Source organism: Rhinopithecus roxellana, chromosome 4 (genome assembly GCF_007565055.1).
Source record: "Rhinopithecus roxellana isolate Shanxi Qingling chromosome 4, ASM756505v1, whole genome shotgun sequence".
In the NCBI taxonomy this organism is placed as follows: domain Eukaryota; kingdom Metazoa; phylum Chordata; class Mammalia; order Primates; family Cercopithecidae; genus Rhinopithecus; species Rhinopithecus roxellana.
In genome coordinates, this window is record NC_044552.1 from 34102800 (window position 1) to 34121217 (window position 18418).

Here is an 18418-nt window from a genome sequence, read left to right on the forward strand (position 1 = left end):
GTAGAGATGGGGTTTCGCCATGTTGGCCAGGCTGGTCTCGAACTCCTGACCTCAGGTGATCCGCCCTCCTTGGCCTCCTAAAGTGCTGGGATTACAGCACCCAGTCTGGAGAGGTATTTTTTCTGTACCCTTGAGGCTTACTTCAAGGGCTCCTGAAAACCTTTCATGGATGTGCATATACGTATGTGTTTGGGGTATATGATTGTGTAGGCCTGTGTGCGAGAAGATGTGTGTCTAAGAAGTATCATTTGTCAGCTGAATGTATGGGTATTTGTGAGTGTATGTCAGAGTGTAGGTGTTCACATGTATGTGGCAATAAGGGGTCCTGGTCCTAGGCAATGTTAGTCATTGTTCTGCCCCTGCCCCTCTTTCAACCAACCCCCTAACCCCACCACCCCCAGAGGCTCCCACATCCTCTGAAACGACTGAGGTGATTTCTTGTGTGACCTCTCCTGCAGACTGAGCCTCCTCTTTTCTAATGGAACAGAGTTTGCCCCCCAGAAAAGTCATTTGGGCCTCAGAAATAGCAATGGGAATGGAGTGGGAGTTTCTGCCTGGGCCTCGGCCTCCAGGAAGAGCCTGTGGGCTGACTACCAAACCTCACTCTCCCCCTCTCTCATGACTTCCCATTTAGGCTACACTCGCTAGTCTCTCTTGCAGCTAGTATGCCCATGTGACCCTTTCTGGCTAAAGGGATGTGGAGGATGTCATCTGTGCCAGATGATCTGTGCCAGATGATCTGTGCCATCTCTGGGCCAGGCCTTCAGTAGGTCAGGATGCCTTCCCCACACTCCCCTTTCCTTCTGCCAGCTGGACCCTGGGGCAGGATGACAAGGCCTGGAGGGAGGTACATACGGGTACCTAGGTCTCCCATGAGCAAGGTCTCCTGGTAACCTGGCACACCGCTCTGGACTGTTAGGACAGTGAGAAATCAAATTTGATTCTGCTTGAGCCTTTACATTATGGCAATTCTTTGCAACAGCAGCTGCCTCCCCTGACTAACAGACAACTGCAGGTAAGATGAAGTGAGCCTGAGGAATTTGCTACGTAGTAGGTAGGTGTGTGAGAGACAGGGTGAATGTGTGTGTGTTTGTGTAAGAGGAAGACATTGGTGCTGGTGCCTATACAAGAAATCCTTGCCTTCCTGGAGTTGTCAACAAATACCACCTCTTGTATCTGCATAATTCCTCCAGCCTCCAGCCTTCCCTCTGCTCCCCTAGCACCACGCCTTTCTAGGTGCTCTGTCCTCTCCTCCCTCCATCAGTGATGCACCATGGCTGCCTGCTGAGCCTCAGCGCTAATTTGGAATGGCCACATCAAGCTTCCCTCACCCCACCCCGCTGGCTCAGTGTCCTCATTACTGGCTCTTCACAGAACCACTGGCTTGCCACCCTCTCTGGCTAGCCTTGAGATCTCAGACTACATGACACGGCCTCATTAAACCAAGCCAAGCAGCCCTTACTCCCAGATTCTCTCTCTTCCTGCAAGCCCCTGTTTGCTTTCATGCATGAGCTGCAAGGGAGTAGAGGAGATGAGTGTGGTTCCATCCTGCATACAATTTATTGAGTACTTACTATGTGCCAGGAACTTGACAGGCAGAATCTCTTTGATTCTGCACACTGACTGTGTGAGGTGGGAATAATTACCCCATATCACAGATGAAGAAACTAAGGCTCAGGCAGATAGAACGCCTGCTCAAGCTCACACAGCTGGAAAGTGGCTGAGCCAGGTCAGCCAGGCCACAGAGCATGATCTTCCCTATGCTGTTTTATACTGAATTGAATTGAGCAGAATCAGGATTTAGCAGGAGGCGAGTCTTGGAGTAAGCCAACTGTTTGCCAGCAATTTAAAAAGAAAAAAATTACCTGCATTACTTTACAATGATAGCTAACATTTATTAAGCACTTACTATATGTCAAATACTGTTCTGAATATTTTCCATGTATTAGTTAATTTAATCTGGGGAAATCCTGTGAGGGAGGTACTAGTCTTATTATCATTATGGATGAGAAAATCGAGGCTCCGAGAAATTAAGTGACATGACTAAGCTCTCACAGAGAGGTTCATGCTCAGCCATGATTGAACCCAGCACTTTCACATTTCCTCAATTCATGTTCACAATAACCCTGGGAAGTACATCTAATAATTGTGCTGCTGTTTTAGAGGCAGCGGTCAGCTGAACTGCCATGGGCTCACATAGCTAATTAGGGTTGGAAATGGGACTCCAGTGAATAAGGAGGGCAGTCTCTCTACTTCAGGACACACGCTCCTGGGAGGTCTGAGGAAAGTGAGGGAACCATGTGGATATCCATGGGCAGAGTTTCCAGGCAGGAGGGAAGTGCCAGTACAACGGCCTCGAGGTAGAAACAGTGAGGAGGACGGTGAGGCTGGAACAGAGAGATGGAAAGGGAGAGTAGTAGGAAATGAAGTTGCCAAGGTAGCAGCTAGGAGCCAGGTTCTTGCAAGTATGTTCACTCTTGTGTTCCAACTCTGAGCATTGGCTGCTGGGTGCTAGTGTTAAGGATCCTGAGGCTGTGTTTAGACTCAGTGGGACAGAGTCCTCTGGAGACTGTGTCTCATATTTGCTGTTTCTGGCCTAGAGATCAGAGTAGTTAGAATTACCAGTACAAGTTGTAGACCCCACTGGTGACTAGTGCCAAATGTTGGCCTTCCCTAAGCACCAGGTCCTGAGTGATAATGGGGGAAGGCACATGTCTTTTCTTTAGAGTGGGATGATCATGGAGCTGGTGTGACTCAGTGAGGGCTCCAAGGATCGGAAGCCTCTGATCTTCCAGTTGGGGCCAGGGACCAGAGGCCTGGGGTTGGGGGCCGGCCTCTGTCCCTGCTCTTCTGCCCTTGTGGCTCCTGAGAATATGGAGCTTCCACAAATGCCCCGAAGCACCCCTGCCTTACTGGCAGTTACTTTAGCCTCTCAGTGAGTGAAGGGGCCACATTCCTTTCAATAAGATTGAGACTCTGAGACAGAGCACCCCAACCATTGCCTCAATCCTCAGGTGTACCCAGACATCCACTTCCACGGCCCCTGAGACAGCAGGCAGGGTTGACATCAGCCCCTGTTGAGTTGGCCTCTGGGTCTGGGTGTCCTTCCTTGCTCCCATCCCCCAGCCTCTTCTCTGCCAGTGGTCAGAGGGATCCTGTTAAAACCCAGGTCAGAGCCTGTCTTTCTCGCTCAACCCTGCTCCTGCCCCCAGAGAAGCCCACCTCATGTAGTCAAAGTCCTCAAACGGCTCACAGGCCCCAGGTGATCTGCCCCTCCCCTCTTGGGTTTTGTCTCCTTCTACTCCTCATTCTCACTCTACAACCTGGGCTCCCTGCTGCTTCTCACATCTGCCAAGGGGGCTTCTGCCTCAGGACTTTCACACTGGCTGTTCCCTCTGCCTGGACGCTCTTCCTCCAGATATTTATATGCTAGCTGCTTTGCCTCTTTCAGGTCTCTGTTCCAATGTCACGTTCTCAGAGAGGCCATCCCAGATCATCTTTTCAACACTGGGGGCTTCCTTAGGCTTGTCACTCCACTCCATTTCGCCCCAGTGCACTTTTATTGCCCAACAGACAATATCATTGATTTATTATGATTACTGTTAGTTGCCTTTCTTTCTCTCTGTCTACTAGAATGTCAGCTCCCTGAGGTCAGAGTTTTTTGGGCTGTTTTGTTTTGTTTTGGTTTTACCTGTTTTGTTTACTGATATTTTCCCAACACCTAGAATGATACTTGGCACAGCGTAGGCCCTTGAAAACATTGGCTGAACTTGTAAATGAAGTGAATGTTCCACACTGCACTGCCCAATATAGTAGTTGCATGTGGTCATTTACATTTAACTTCAAATTAATAATAATTGATTAGAATTAAAAATTTACTTTCTGGCCGGGCGCGGTGGCTCAAGCCTGTAATCCCAGCATTTTGGGAGGCCGAGACGGGCGGATCACGAGGTCAGGAGATCGAGACCATCCTAGCTAACACGGTGAAACCCCGTCTCTACCAAAAAAATACAAAAATCTAGCCGGGTGAGGTGGCAGGCGCCTGTAGTCCCAGCTACTCCGGAGGCTGAGGCAGGAGAATGGCGGGAACCCGGGAGGCGGAGCTTGCAGTGAGCTGAGATCCGGCCACTGCACTCCAGCCTGGGTGACAGAGCGAGACTCCGTCTCAAAATAAATAAATAAATAAATAAAAATAATTTACTTTCTGAGTCATAACAACCAGATTTCAAGCGCTCAGTAGTCACATGTGGCTAGTGGCTACTGGATTGGACAGTGCCACTGTGTGACATTTCTGTCAACACAGGCAGTGCTATTGGATGGTGCTGTTCTAGAACATGCTATGCAGCCCTATCCATGTACCCAGCAAATGGTATTAACACTGTCATTTTCTATGTGAGCCCTGATGCACCAAACATGTGGGCCAGTCCAGGTGATGTTGTCCAGCTCTGGGGCAGTTCACACCAAGGAATGAATTTGTCTTGGAGGCTTTGATCCAGACCTCTGAGCAGCTCCCCATTCTCTCTGAGGCTCTGGACAGCTTCATCCCTCCTTTATGACTCTTCCAGTTCTCCATGGTTCCTAGGACCTCTGGGTTCAGCATGCCCTCTCTGGGATTCTCTCAGGCCTAACTCAAGCTCCTCTGCCCCCTGGAGTGTTCTCTCTGCCTCCGATACTCAGCTTGTGCCCCAGCCCTTTCCCAAGGCTTGGCCCCACTGGCAAAGCTGCCTCACCTTCCCCACAGTCCTCAAATAGGGCCAGCCCTTAGCCAGCCTGTGTCTTTGGGCCCCCTCTGGTCCTTTGTTTCGATATTCTGGTTCCTGCTTTTCTGCTTCCCATGTTCAAGCTACCCATTACACATCTGACACAATTCTATTAAGAAAAATCCCTCATAGATCCAATAACAATGATAGATATCATCGGAATACCTACCGTTAGCAAGAGAAGCTGAAGAGGCAGCAGGGTACGGTGGATATGCACACAGGCTCTGGAGTCAGACTCTGGGGTTCCAATCCTGGTTTTGCACATACCAGCTGTAATACCTTATCTTGGGCAAGTTTCTTAATCTCTCTGTGTTTGTTTCCTAGAAATATCCCCTTTCTGTAAAATGGTGCATTCATAATCTCTGCCTTATAGGGTTGTTATGAGGATTCAAGGAGTCATGATTCATAAAGTACCTAGGTCAGTGCCTGGCACAGAGTAAACCCTGCATGAGGGTCTGTTACATAAAGGAGTGGGTCATGCTTAACCCACTTAACCCCAAGGAAATGCCTCTCTGATGGTGGAAATCCAGGCCTCAGGGATTTGTGGCTGGCAAAACTTATGCAAGTTAGAAACAAGGAGATTCGGGCAGTGCCTGACCCTAGCTGGGCTGGCAGGGAGGCATCTTGGCTTTAACACTTGCAGCAGGATGGGTCCCCCTCCAACTCCCCATGAGAGTCTTGTTCAGAATTCATGTGGAGAAAGTGTCAGTAAAGGCCTGGCTGAGCAATGGCAGAGATGACAGGAAATTAGGCCAAAGAGAGCTGAGCCCCAGCAGGCTGCCTCTGTGCTCATCTCCCCAGCGTTAGGCCTTACCTGGTGACAGGGAGGCCCTGTGTTTGCTCCCTGATTTGGGAGGCATGGCGGATGCAACTGCCAGGCAAGGACTTGGAAAATTTGCAGCCCAAGTGTTTGGTGGAGGCAACAGTGTCAGGAAGGGAGCTTCACCCTGCTCCATGGGGCTCCTTCGTGGAGGGGATAAAGCCAGGAGGTGGGAATCCAGGCACTGGCACTGCACCACCGGGGTTCAAGCCCCAGTCCTGTCACTGACCAGCAGTGTGACCTTGGGCAAGCCACGTAACCATCCTGTAAGAGGGGGCAGATGATAGAGCCCCGTCACAGGGTTGCTATGAGGATTACATGAGCGAATCTCTGTAATTTGAACAGTGCCTTGTCCCTAGTGAGTGCTGAATTTGTGCTAGTGTTTGTGACTAAGGACAGAGAAGTGAATCCAGGCCTGAGGCTGGATACTGACTGATGGATCAGGTGCACAGCCAGCTCCGCAGGCCAGTCATCTGAGGTCTGACAGTCTGTCTTGGTGCAGGCCACTGGGGCCAGCCTGCCCCCTGATCCGGGCACTTCTCTTGCTGACTCATCAAGGTGTCTGCTGGCTCTTCCCAGTTCTTCTCTGCCCTCACCATGTACAGATCCTAGGAACTCTGGGTTGAGAAGGGCCCTGAGAGCCAACCTGCTCATCAGTGCCTCCATAGCAGGCCCCCCTGGCTGTCAGCACCCTCTGCTCACACACTTCCGGGATATACCAGGGAGTCATCCTAGCTCTGGACAACTCCGAGTGACTCATGGGGGACATGGTCTGACAGACTGCGACTTCCTACCACCAGCCCAATGCAACCCCACAGCTGCCCAGAACAAGCCTGTTTCTTTCTTTTCTACATGTTGATGCTTCCCATATTGTGAGGCCACTCTCTCATCCCACCTTGACTTTTCACATCTCCAGAATTCACATTTCCATTTCCTCCAAGCATTTCCTCATAGCACAGTTTCTAGTTTGCTGGCAGGCTGCCCCACCTGATCATACCTGATCACATGTCAGTTTGTCTTTGGCCCTTCTCTTTGGGGGTTCTGAGTAGTCAGATGCTATGCTCCCCAATCAGATATCACACTTATTGTGAACACAACCCCTCCCTCCCTGAAAGTACACTGGATTCTCTAGAAGCCACATCCCATTGGTGGTCACACTGAGCAGACTGTCAATGGAGAGGCCCTGTGCTTTCCCAGGACTGCTGTTAAGCCACATTGCTTAAACAATGTCCCCACTACTGCAGGCTCAGCCAACCCAGGTGAGCTCTTGAGCCCATGTAAGGCCTGCCTCTCTCTCTCTCATTCTGTGTATGTGTGTGTGTGTGTCCTCATTCAGGTTTCCACAGATATAGAAGTCTTTTCTGCATTTAATTGTCCTTAGCTTCCAGCCCCCAGGGACTGGGTTGGCATCTTAGAGGAAAGAGTGTAGGCTTTAGACTCAGACAGAAATCTCTCTTTGAAGGCTAGTTCTGCCCCCAACCAGATGTGTGACTCTAGACCGTGTAACTTTCCTCTCTCTGAACCTCTGTTTCCTCACATGTGAAATGGGAGAGCAATACCAGCCTTCTGTGGTGAGTGTGAGAAATCAAGTACAACAGGAATAAACATGTCTGCTCCTTTCCTGGGCCATTTGGTACCACAACGACGATGACTACAATGATGCTACTTGTCACTTATCTCCTGGAGGAGCTGAGAAGAGCTTGCTCAACAACTCATCACTTACAGAAAAAATGCAGAAGGTGTCAGATCAATTATACCTTGTTATAAACACAGACGTGTGCAAAATGAAGATTCCCCACCAGCTGTGCCCAAGACACGCTAGAACAACCAGCAGACAACAAGTAAACACCACCTAATGATGAACCTGATCGGACCATTCGCCCCAGTTGGCAGATCCATAATTTCGTGGGAGCATCATGTGGAGCAAAGGCCGCACCAGCCTCCTTGAAAATGCTATCGTTTGCTCTCTTTGGCAGCACTTCCACTAAAACTGGAACCATGCAGAGGTCAGCATGGCCCCTGCAGAAGGATGATGGCAAATTTGTGAAGCGTTTTATATTTGTATGAAATTCTGACACGTGCTACAACTTGCATGAACCTTGTGTGATTCCACTTATATAAATGGCCTAGGGTAGTCAAATTCACAGAGACAAAAAGTAGCAGGGTGGTTGCTGGGTGCTGGGGGAAGTGAGGAATAGGGAATTCTTATTTAATGACTACAGAGTTTTAGTTTGGGATGATGAAAAAGTTCTAAGATGGATGGTGATGGTGACTGCACAACAATATGATGTATTTAGTGCCAGTGAACTGTCCACTGTAATGTGGTGAAAATGGTAAATGTTATGTATATTTTACAATAAAAAGGGGCAAAAAATAATGCAAAGCCAGTTCTACCAGGTGAGCAGGAAGAGGAGAGGTGGTTGGAAATAGATGTGTCACTTCAGGGAGGCTGATGAACATCTGGGTGGCAGTCACCATCAGCAGGGGCTTCTTGATTCTGTTGTCAGTGGGCTTGGGTGGCCCTGTCAGATCTGGGGAAGGAGACAGCATTTGGGGAGGGGTAGAAAGAACCCCTGGCCATCTGATGCTATTCTACATGTGCCCCAGTGGGTGAAGAGTAGGGCAACTCCAGAGCAGAAGTTGGCAGGAATCAAATGCCTGGGAAGAGGCATTTGAAGATCCAGCATGGTAGTTCACAGCAGCTGGGCCTGGGTTCAAAATCTGCTCTGGCGCTGACTAGCTGTGTGACTCCAGGAAGATTACCTACGCTCTGCCTCAGTTAAATAGGAAGGCTAGTACCTACTGTGTAGGAATATAATCAGGGCTAAGTGAGGTAAAGTGTGTTAAATGCTAGGGGTGCCTGGCAATAAATGAAGGAATGGTAAACACTGGGTTTTATTTCAATGCCAATGGTGAAGTCAACAGTAACCCTTTGTCTTAGTTTCTGTGTATTGCTTAACAGAATACCACAGACTAATTTGTATTTTTAAAAAAACAACAACAACAAGATTTTCTCATAGTACTAGAGGCTGCAAGCCCAAGATTAAGGTGCCAGCATTTGGTCTGATGAGAGCCTTCTTTCTGCATCCTCACATGGCAGCAGTGGGAGGGCAAGAGAGTGACAGAGAGCCCCCTCAGCAGCCACAAGCCCTCATGAGTTTATCACCCCTTACGGGCTCCACTTCTTCATCCTGTCATCGAGGATTAGGTTTTAATCTATGAATATCGAAGAGGACACAAGCATTCAAACCACTGCACCCTTAATAAAGCAACTCTGGGTAAAATGAAGCCCTCAGTTGTTTCATGGAGGGGCCCTACCTTTTTCTTCAATTATAACCATCTCCTTCTGTCAGAGCAGAAGCTGTATCATAAGAAGGAACTTGTATTGACCCCCAGGGTGAATTTGTGCTCTAGTGAAGAAGGTTTACTGACTGTGCCACGTGAGGTGAGTCACTTCCCACGTTTGAGCCTCAATTCCACAGTTTTCTCACCTGCAAAATGGGTTCATAACAGCAATCATATGGTGTCTTCGTGAAAATTAAGTACCATGATATTTGTTCAGTACAGCGTATGCTGCTTAGAGTGTGTTTATGCAATAAAAAGTAGCCATGATGATGTTTGCATTTGGTATTTGAAGATCAGTTTCAAATGTTGGCCCCACCATCTGCTAGCTGAGCAATCTTGAACAAGGAGATTTTGCTCCTCTGAATCTCAGCCTCCTCATCTGTCAAACGGGAATGAGAACACTACCACCTCCCCGAAAGGAGCATCTGGAAAACCTAAGATGCACATCTACTTGGACACAGTATGTAAGTGGTGAAGCATTTATAAATGGGAGGTGTCTATTTTTTATAATGGGGATAGCCAGCACTCGTGCATAATGAGTGACCAAGAAACTTACTGACACTTCCTTGGGGGCCGCTCCAAGCTGCATGCCTGGAGGCAGACTCCCTGGTGAGGGCTTGCTGGGCATCCAGCTGCTGAGTTGTTGCATCATCCTGCCCACTGCCTCACCCCACGGAGAGCTGCCCTTTCCACCCAGCAGTCAGGAGGAGCTCACTCAGCAGTTCTCTGGGCTGTGTTTCTGCTGATGCTCCCTGGATACCTCTGTCTCTAACAAGCAGTCTGGTCAGGAAGGAGTTAATTAAGGGTGGGGAGAGTGACAACTTCTAGAGGGAGTTCTCAGGTGGGCAGCAAGGAAGCCCCACTCTGTCCAGCCAAGTGGAAGGTCCTTGCGCACTCTCGATCCTGGAGTCAGCAGGAGGGAGGGTGGGGGAGCAGAGCCATCCCCACCCACCAGCCATCCTCATGTCCAGGCTGGAGGACGAGGCTGTAACTCCCACTCTGTCATGACTTGTTCAGCCTTGGGCAATTCACTTTCCTTCTCTGTGCTTTTAACATTCTAGAATTTCATAAGAACATCACTGGAAGAGGGGTGATGGGAGTGAGGGGGAGGCGGGAGGAAGGGGATGGGATACTGGGGCTGTGGGAGTAGGGGCTGCAGCAGGTCCCTGACCCCGAAAGCATACAAGAGTTAGCATCAAAGTGACCTGGGCTCTGGGCTCAAACCCCATCTCCACAATTTATTGACTGTATCTTTACTCCATTACTTAACTTTCCATAGCTTATGTCTTCTTATTTGTAAAAGCAGTTTGAGAACCCAATTTGCAGAGTTATATGAGGATCAGCAGTAACGTATGCCAAGCAAATTGAGTATACAATATATACTCAATAAATCATTTATGTATATAGTGAATGCTTACATACTTTATTATTATCTATCTTCTATTTATCTTTCTATCATCTCTTTTATAGACTAACACCATATCCATTCCACCCACCTCGCAGCAGGACCTCTCCTAGTGGCCGAAGATGAGCCACCTGAGGGCACAGGTAGTTTTAGGGGTTGAGGTCTCTGCCAGATGGCAGAGGAGCCTTCCTATGATGTATTCATTAGCAGGAGCTTTAAGGTGGGGCTGGCCTCGCCCAGAGGTGCACCATCCTGATTTTGCCTGGGAATTACTAAAAGCAGCAGCGTAATTATCCTCCTTCCTCTGTCCTGCCCCAAGTCTGGGAGCAGCCAGCGCCTGTGGGGACAATGAACACAGAACAGAGCCACTAATTGCATGCCAGGGTCCCTGGAGGGTGGCCATATGGGCCTGTCATCTTCTTAGTGTGGAAGTAATCATGTAAATAAATCACGTGTGAGTAAATCACAGACTTATCTGTAATTTTCTGGGAGTCTCTCCAGCACTGTTTATTAGGGTGCATGGGTCTGAAGCCCCAGGAATTGGCTCAGTCTCCTCCCTTTCCTGCTCCAGCTGGGGAGAGGCCACACTGGGTGGCAGATGGGAGTGAGGCTGATGAGGAGTTGTCCCTGCTCTGCTGGGGCACATACAGGTGCGGTGGAGGGTGAAGCTCAAACGGGCACAGCAGGAGTAGGGGGGCTGTGGGAGTGAGTGGCCATTGGCCAGTCTGTGCGTGTAGGTACGTATGTGAGTGTGACTGTGTGTCCACTGGCCAGCGTGGAAGCAGCCCTGAGCATGTGGCAGGGAAAAGGATTGACCTGAAGCTGTGAGCACCTGTGAACATGCACAGGTGGGGTGAACACTTGAATCAGTGTCCTCACAAGGGCCACATGGCCCCATGGGATCTGGCCCCACTGCCTCTCTGCCCCAGCTCACCCAACCTGCCCTGCACTCTCTCTGCTTCAGCCACCCTGGCCTCTTCATTGCTCCTCAGAAACACTCCAGTCACAGAGACTTTGCCCTGGCTCTTCCTTCTGCCTGGAAGGCCCTTCCCACAGACCTCAGTCTGGCTCCCCTTCAAGTCTTTGCTCAAATCCCACCTTCTCAGTGAGGCCTGCCCTGGACACCCTAGCTAATATTACAACTTACCCACCACCCCCAGCACCCTGCCATATCTTGCCTGAGGTTTCTTTTTTGTGTGGCACTCACTGCCTCCCAGCACCCATATCATTGACTCATTTGTGGTGCCTGCTGCCCGTTTTCCTCTCATGAGGACCAGGATTGCCAGCTGTTTTGTTGACTGATGTGTCCTGAACACCTGGAACAGGAGCGTTTCTTTGCTGGCATAGCTGCTTCGGGTCTCTCATCTGCATGTAACATGGGGAGGAGACAGAAGCCATCCAGGTCATAGGGCTGCTGGACAGGCTCAATGGTCGGATATCTAAAAGCACTGACAGCAGCCTTGGCACACAGTTCAGTAGCTGTGAGCCCTTGTTATCATGCCCCACTGCAGCCTGGAAGTGAAACCTGCATGAATGATCCATGGAAGGATCTGACACAGCAGCAGGTATCCCAGGGACAGGTCCTGATAAATGCTTCCCACCCCACTCCCACTCAACACCTTACAAATTCTCAGGAACAAAAATTTTCTGACCTCCCCCAGTCAAGGAACTCATATTTTGGGGATCCCTTTGAGTTAAGAAATTATTTATCAGGAAATGTATAAGATTTTTGATTTTTTAAATCAAGGGAAAAAGCAAGCGAGGCCCCACCCCTGCCTAGCCTGGGGCTGCACAGCTCTGGGGTCCTACAGGTAGTTAACAGAGCGTGACTGACAAGTTCATCCTCTGAGGGGTGTGAGAGCCACGCAGACCATGCAGGACCTGGAGCTCTGGCCTGACAGTCTCCAGCCCAGGGTCTTCTCCCAGCTTTGCAACCCCTAAGAGGCTATGAGACTGGGGTCAAGTCCTATCCCTTCTCTGGGTCTCTGCTTTTCCCTGACACTGTGAGGCATTGGAATTAAGCCATTTCTTAGGTAATTTCCAGACTCATTCATTCATCCAAGAATGTTTGTGGAGCTTATATGACAGGCACTGCTCTAGGTGTCTGTGGGGACAGCAGTGACCCCCACTGATACGAGTCCCTGCCTTGTGGAGTTGACATTCTCTGTGGGGACAGAGCAAACAGTAAACACAATTGGTAACTGATTTAGTATGTTAGAAAGTGGACTGTGCTAAGGAAAGAAGAACAAGCAGGTAAGAGAGAAAAAGAAAGTGTTGAGGTTAGGGTGGGATGGCTCAGCTTTAAGTGGGTGGTCAGGCATCACTTCATTGAGCAGGTGACCTTTGAGGTGAGGGAGATCTTACATCCTAGGAATCTAAGAATCTGGTCAATGATTCCCAGCACTGCCGTATTCCAGAGTGCACCGTCTGTGGTCTCTGGAGCCCTATCTCTTCTTTTTCTCCATCGCTGTGCACACTGACCCCATGCCACCCAGTAGGTGATGGGACTGGAAGACAGATCAGCCATATTTGCAAGAGTGGTGAGTGATTTACCGCTGCCTTTATTTATAGTCTGATATTTCATGGCTCCCGTGGCTCTGATGGGATAAATATGACCTCTTATTCTCCACTTTGCTTAAGACTCAAGGTCAACAGCCCAGTTGTGATCTTCAACAGCCCAGTTGTGATCTATCTGCTGTTCCCTCTGCTGTATGTCCCCAAGTCAGGGAATCCCGTGACTGTCCAAGATTCACAGTGTTGTCCTCCAGCTACACACGCCTGCCTGCCACTCAGCACTGGGCCTGGGCCTGGCTGGGCCGGGGAGGCAGTGGCTGCAGTAGCTCTGGGAGAATGATGGCTCATGTAGGGCAGACGCTGAGCCATAAATCTCGCTCTTCCCCAAGCCTATGCTGTCTCTAGGGCTGAACAACGACCCGGTTTCCTTTCAGTCTGGGAAGAGGCAGCAGTGGGAGGCAGAGCAGCCATGGTTCAAGTGGCAAGTTATAAATTAGAACACCCCAGGACATGGCCATCATCTTCCCAGCATGGAGAAGGGGTGGAAGGCATGCATCAGCATGCCTGCCTCAGATGGAATCCTCCAGGCCCTTGAAGCAGCCGAGGCTCCCCTCTGCCTTCAAAGCAGCCATGACTTTGTCAGACATCACCAGCACTGCTGGAAGTTCTCCCACTTGTCTAGCTGAGAGCCCACCCCTCCTGAAGTGCCCACCTGTTTCCTCGTGTTCCTCCTTATGTGCAGGTGGATGGGATGGGTGGATCTGATTCAGTCTACCCCGTTTCCTCATGGTGGTTCTCAGTGCCAGCGGGCTGACGGTTTTGGGGTTGTTAGTAGATTGGGCGACCGGGGAGGGGACGGGGTGAAGGAAATGGGCTCATTGGACTCTATTTTGAAGACATTACCTGTGACTCCAAGACTCTCATCTCACCCCCTCAATCCTAACTCATGTCCTGGGAGGAAGAAGAACAGTCAGGAGCTCTTTGGAGCACAACAGGCCTGGGTTTGAATCTGGCCCTGTCACCTCCTAGCTGGGAGGCCTCGGGCAGTTTACATACCCTCTCTTCTCCCTGTGATTCCTAATCTGGGAAAGAATCATAACCCTGCCTCCCGGGGGGCTATGAAGGTGCCCGGTGCAGAGGGGCACACACCATGGGCACTCAGAAGCTGGCTGCACACTATTGAGGCCTCAACTGGAGCCAGTCTACTTGGCTTCACATTCCAGCTGGGACACTTCAGGCAGGCTTCTTCCCCAGGCCATGCCTCAGTTCCCCCCGCCCCATAAAATCAAGATAACACCTGCACCTTTTTTGTCAGGATGTTGAAATAATTAAATGAGCTAATAAACAGAAACCACGTAGAACAGTACCTGGCATGGAATAATTTCTCAGAAAGGTTGGCTCTTATTCTCCTTATCTTTATTGGAGGAGAAACCACCTGCATTCACTTAGCACTTTTGACCTAATTCCATCCATTGGCTTTGTGATTTATAACCCATTTATTTCCAATCAAAGAAATGAAATGACTTGAAACATAAAAACATATAAAATGGGACACGCAAAATTTGTTAATGTTCTATTGAAGACTGAAAATCAATAAAAAGGCTTGAGTGAGAAGCTTGCCCCCTAGGTGGGGTCATTGTGACACCCAAAGGATCACTTCAGTTATAAACCCCCACATGACCACATAGCTGAACACAGCCCTGAACCACTCTCTTTTGGGAACAGCCTAGGGAGGAGGCAGCAAGATGGTTCTGGACAATGTGAGGGGGTGGCTTTGTTGGGGTACTCTGTGTGGGAGTTGGCACCGTCAGAGGCTAGGGAGGGCTGAGGCTGCCTTCAAATGGGGGGCACCCTCAGCTTCAGAGGAGCTTCTTCAGCCCACTTTGGCCCGGACAGGCCACATTCAGTGTACTGCCCACTGCTGGACCCCACACCTGCAGGGAGACATCACAAACCCTGCACACATCTGAGGCAAGGGACCGGAGACCCACCCCAGGCAACTTCCTGCTCCAGAGACAGACAAACATGCCAGTCTTTCCCCACAATGCCTCCTGTGCCTCTTCACTAATTGAGCTCTTACTTATTTTTGTTTTTTTCTTTGAAACAGTCTTGCTTTGTCACCTAGGCTGGAGTGAGATGGCGCAATCTCGGCTCACTGCAACCTCCACCTCCCGGGTTCACGTGATTTTCCTCAGCCTCTTGAGTAGCTGGAATTACAGGCACGTGCTACCATGCCCAGCTAATTTTTGTATTTTTAGTAGAGACGGGGTTTTACCATGTTGGCCAGGCTGGTCTTGAACTCCTGACCTCAGGTGATCCACCCACCTCGACCTCCCAAAGTGCTGGGATTACAGGCATGAGCCACCATGCCCGTCCTGAGTTCCTACTTGACCTTCTGGGTCACCTCTTCCAGGAAGCCTTCCCTGGCTTCCCCAGGCTAGGTCAGTTCCCCAGGACCTGCACTAGCATATACTTGCACAGCATTTATCACAGCTGTAGCTACTGAATCGGTGAACACCTCCCAGCATAGTTGTTTAACGTTTGTCTCCCTGGGAGATGTGAGTTGTAGGAGCGAAGAAATGCCTTGTTCATAGCTACCCTTCCCATGTATGGCCCAGACGAGTTGTAAACTTAAACACCTCTTGAATGATTAAAGGTAAAAGCAAGGATGGAGGAAGGCAGGGAGGGAGGGTGTTGAATCTGAACAAATAGTATTGGGTGAACTATGAGAATTATGTTCAAAAATTAAATGGACATATTACAGAAAAAGAACTAGTTTTATGCCTGATAAAGATGAAGGCAGAATTTAAAGGTTGGAGATAGAGGGAGATAGATTTGAGGACCTGCAACGAAGTGTAACTTTTGTTTATTTGTTTGTTTGTTTGTTTTGAGACGGAGTCTCGCTTCTTCACCCAGGCTGAAGTGCAGTGGCATGATCTTGGCTCACTGCAACCTCCACCTCCCGGGTTCAAGCAATTTTCCTGCCTCAGCCTCCCCAGTAGCTGGGATTACAGGCATGTGCCAGCACGCCCAACTAATTTTTGTATTTTTAGTAGAGATGGGGTTTCACCATGTTGGCCAGGCTCGTCTCAAACTCCTGACTTCAAGTGATCCACCCGCCTCAGCCTCCCAAAGTGCTGGATTTATGGGCAGGCATGAGCCACCACGCATAGCCAATGAGGTATAACATTTTAGCCAGTGGCACCCAACAGTGGCGGGGGGGCTTTCTTGTCTCTGGAAGTTATTCCTGCATGAAGCTAGCCAACATCCCAAGTGGGTGGTGGGAATGAGGGGTGACGGGTGGGAATGAGGGATGACAGGTGGGAGGAGTGGTGGGCACCACAAGGATTCACAGAAAGGGGAGGGTTGGCTTGGTTGAGCTTGAACTGACCTTTTCTTACTCTGGACTTCTTTTTGGTCTGAGAGTAGCAAGAACAAGGCCCATTTTAAAGATAGAAGAACCAAGTTCAAGAGACTTGCAATAAAGAAGCAGCTGGACTGGTCCCAAGGACTTTGGCTCTGCCTTTCCTCTCCCTGACTCTCCCAAGCCCTTGACAATAGGTCCACACAGGGGAACTGGGCTTTGAGGTCACCTCATGACCCTTCCTGACCCCCTTCCTCCTTCTCCTGCTAGGGCATCCACTGTGCCCTCCCTCAGGTCAGCATCCACAGTTTGCAGTCCCAGGAAAAAACCCACTTCACCATCTCCCAAGTTTCTGCCCTTAAACGTGCAAAGAAACCCATCTTTAATGGTGGAATTCCCGGCCCTCTGAACTGTGAAGGAAGCATTTTTAAACAGGGTTCTGTTCTTAGGCCTGTTCTAGGCAGGGTGGGGAAGAATAGGTCTTGGGTCTAAACCTGGGTGCTCCTGCTTTCCTGGCCTGGGAGAAGCAGCCCCCCACCCACTCCCTTTTGCTGCAGGACAGAAGCTTCCTTCCAGCCCCCTGCCCCTGAGGGAGGCGACTGCTGAGCACCAGCCAAGCCAACCCAGGAATCTTCAAAGCCTCCCTGTTCCACTCAGACCTTTTTCCTAGCAACAATCAAAGCTTGAGGGAGGAGAGCAAAGCAGCCTTGGGAAGCAGCCCTTGGCACTGGCTCACACGCAGTGGCATTTTGACGGGTGGTAAAAATATCTTTCTGGTGTTCAGTGCCGGCTGCCGCTTCTGCCACCATCTCAGCTTCCAAGATCCTGTCTCCAAGCTCAGTGCCTCGGCAGCCTCCCCACCTGTCAACGCACACCTTGGGAGTCAGAGCACAGGTCACTGAGCCCCTGACCAAGGGCCACATTCATATATGACAACTGCCACCTTCATTGCCAGGGCCAGGCACCAGCTGAAAATGCACTTATGAGCCACTAGAGTAGGTGATTTATTGTCAGAAATGCCACGGCACGCACCTAATGAGCTAATTAAACAAGAATATAAATAATGACTCCCTATCAGAGTACAAGGTTGTGGGGTGGAGGGGCTGGGGGATGCTGACGGAGGAGCTGGGTCAGTGATGGCGTGGGATGCTCTGCTCTACAGAGGGAGATCCAAAACTCCTCTCCACTCATGGCTGAGTTGGGCCTCAGTGAAGTTCCCAGGCTAAGCAGACATAGGCCCAAGGATTCTGCCAGAAAAATCATGACAAAATGCTGCTTTGTTCCTTACCTAAGTACTTCCTGCTCACTCACAGGCCCACACCCTAATCTCCTCCTGCCCCGAGTGGGAGAGAAAGAAGGGGTCCTTCTCCCATTTTATGGATGTGAACATTCAGGAGGAAGAGGGTCTCAAAATACACCTAAAACCCTGCAACCATCCCGTAACTGGTCTCCCTGATGCTCTCCCTGCCTACTGTGGTATATTCTCAAGCCAGCAGCAGAATCTTCTTTCTTAATCACACCACACCAGTGTCCTGCTTTCAAATCTCCCCAGCCTCAGCCCCAGAGGTTTCCATCTCGTTCAGGATAAAATCCAAGGCCTCATCATGGCCAGCAAGGGCCTAGGTAATCCAGCCCTGTCCAGTCCTCTCACTCATTCACTGCCACTCTTCCTCCAGAGGCACTGGAGTCCTTGCCACTTCTCCAGCAGGATAAATGCGTCCCTCCCCAGGGCCTCTGTATGTGCTGTTTCCCCTGCCTGACTCTTTCACTCCCTTCAGGTCTCTACTCCAACATCACTCCTTACAGAGGCAATTCCTGACCACCCATGTAAAACCATAGCCCTCTGGGCTCGGTCTCGTTTCACTGCTTATTTTTCTTCCTCATGTATATTTTTGAACTTTTCATCTCTCCCCCCAATAAGAATGTAAGCTCCTTGATATTCAAGGCCACCCATACTCTTCCCTCTTCCAACCTCTGCCTTCCTATCACTTTCCTAGGCAAGTGCTGTGCCTGTCTTTTCCCAATCCTGAGGTCTTAACCAGACAATAAATATTTATTGACTGAATAAATGAATATCTGGTTCCAAATACAGAGTTTTCCTCACCCCAGGTCATTCCTCCCCTCAGAACTAGACCCTGGCTTCTCACCAGCAACAGGAAGAAGCCCAAAGTCAGGACAGCACTGGCTCCAAGCTCAAGCTCCACCACCTC

General features: G+C 49.9%; 1 protein-coding gene and 1 non-coding gene across 2 annotated transcripts in view; one reads left to right on the top strand and one right to left on the bottom strand.

The window, feature by feature from the left end:
- Window positions 1–18418, bottom strand: part of LRFN2 (leucine rich repeat and fibronectin type III domain containing 2) — a 42133-nt gene that overhangs the window by 8883 nt on the left and 14832 nt on the right. The window lies entirely within an intron of this gene.
- Window positions 7541–7643, top strand: LOC115897135. The gene has a single exon (XR_004057072.1). It is a non-coding gene; the product is annotated as a U6 spliceosomal RNA (small nuclear RNA).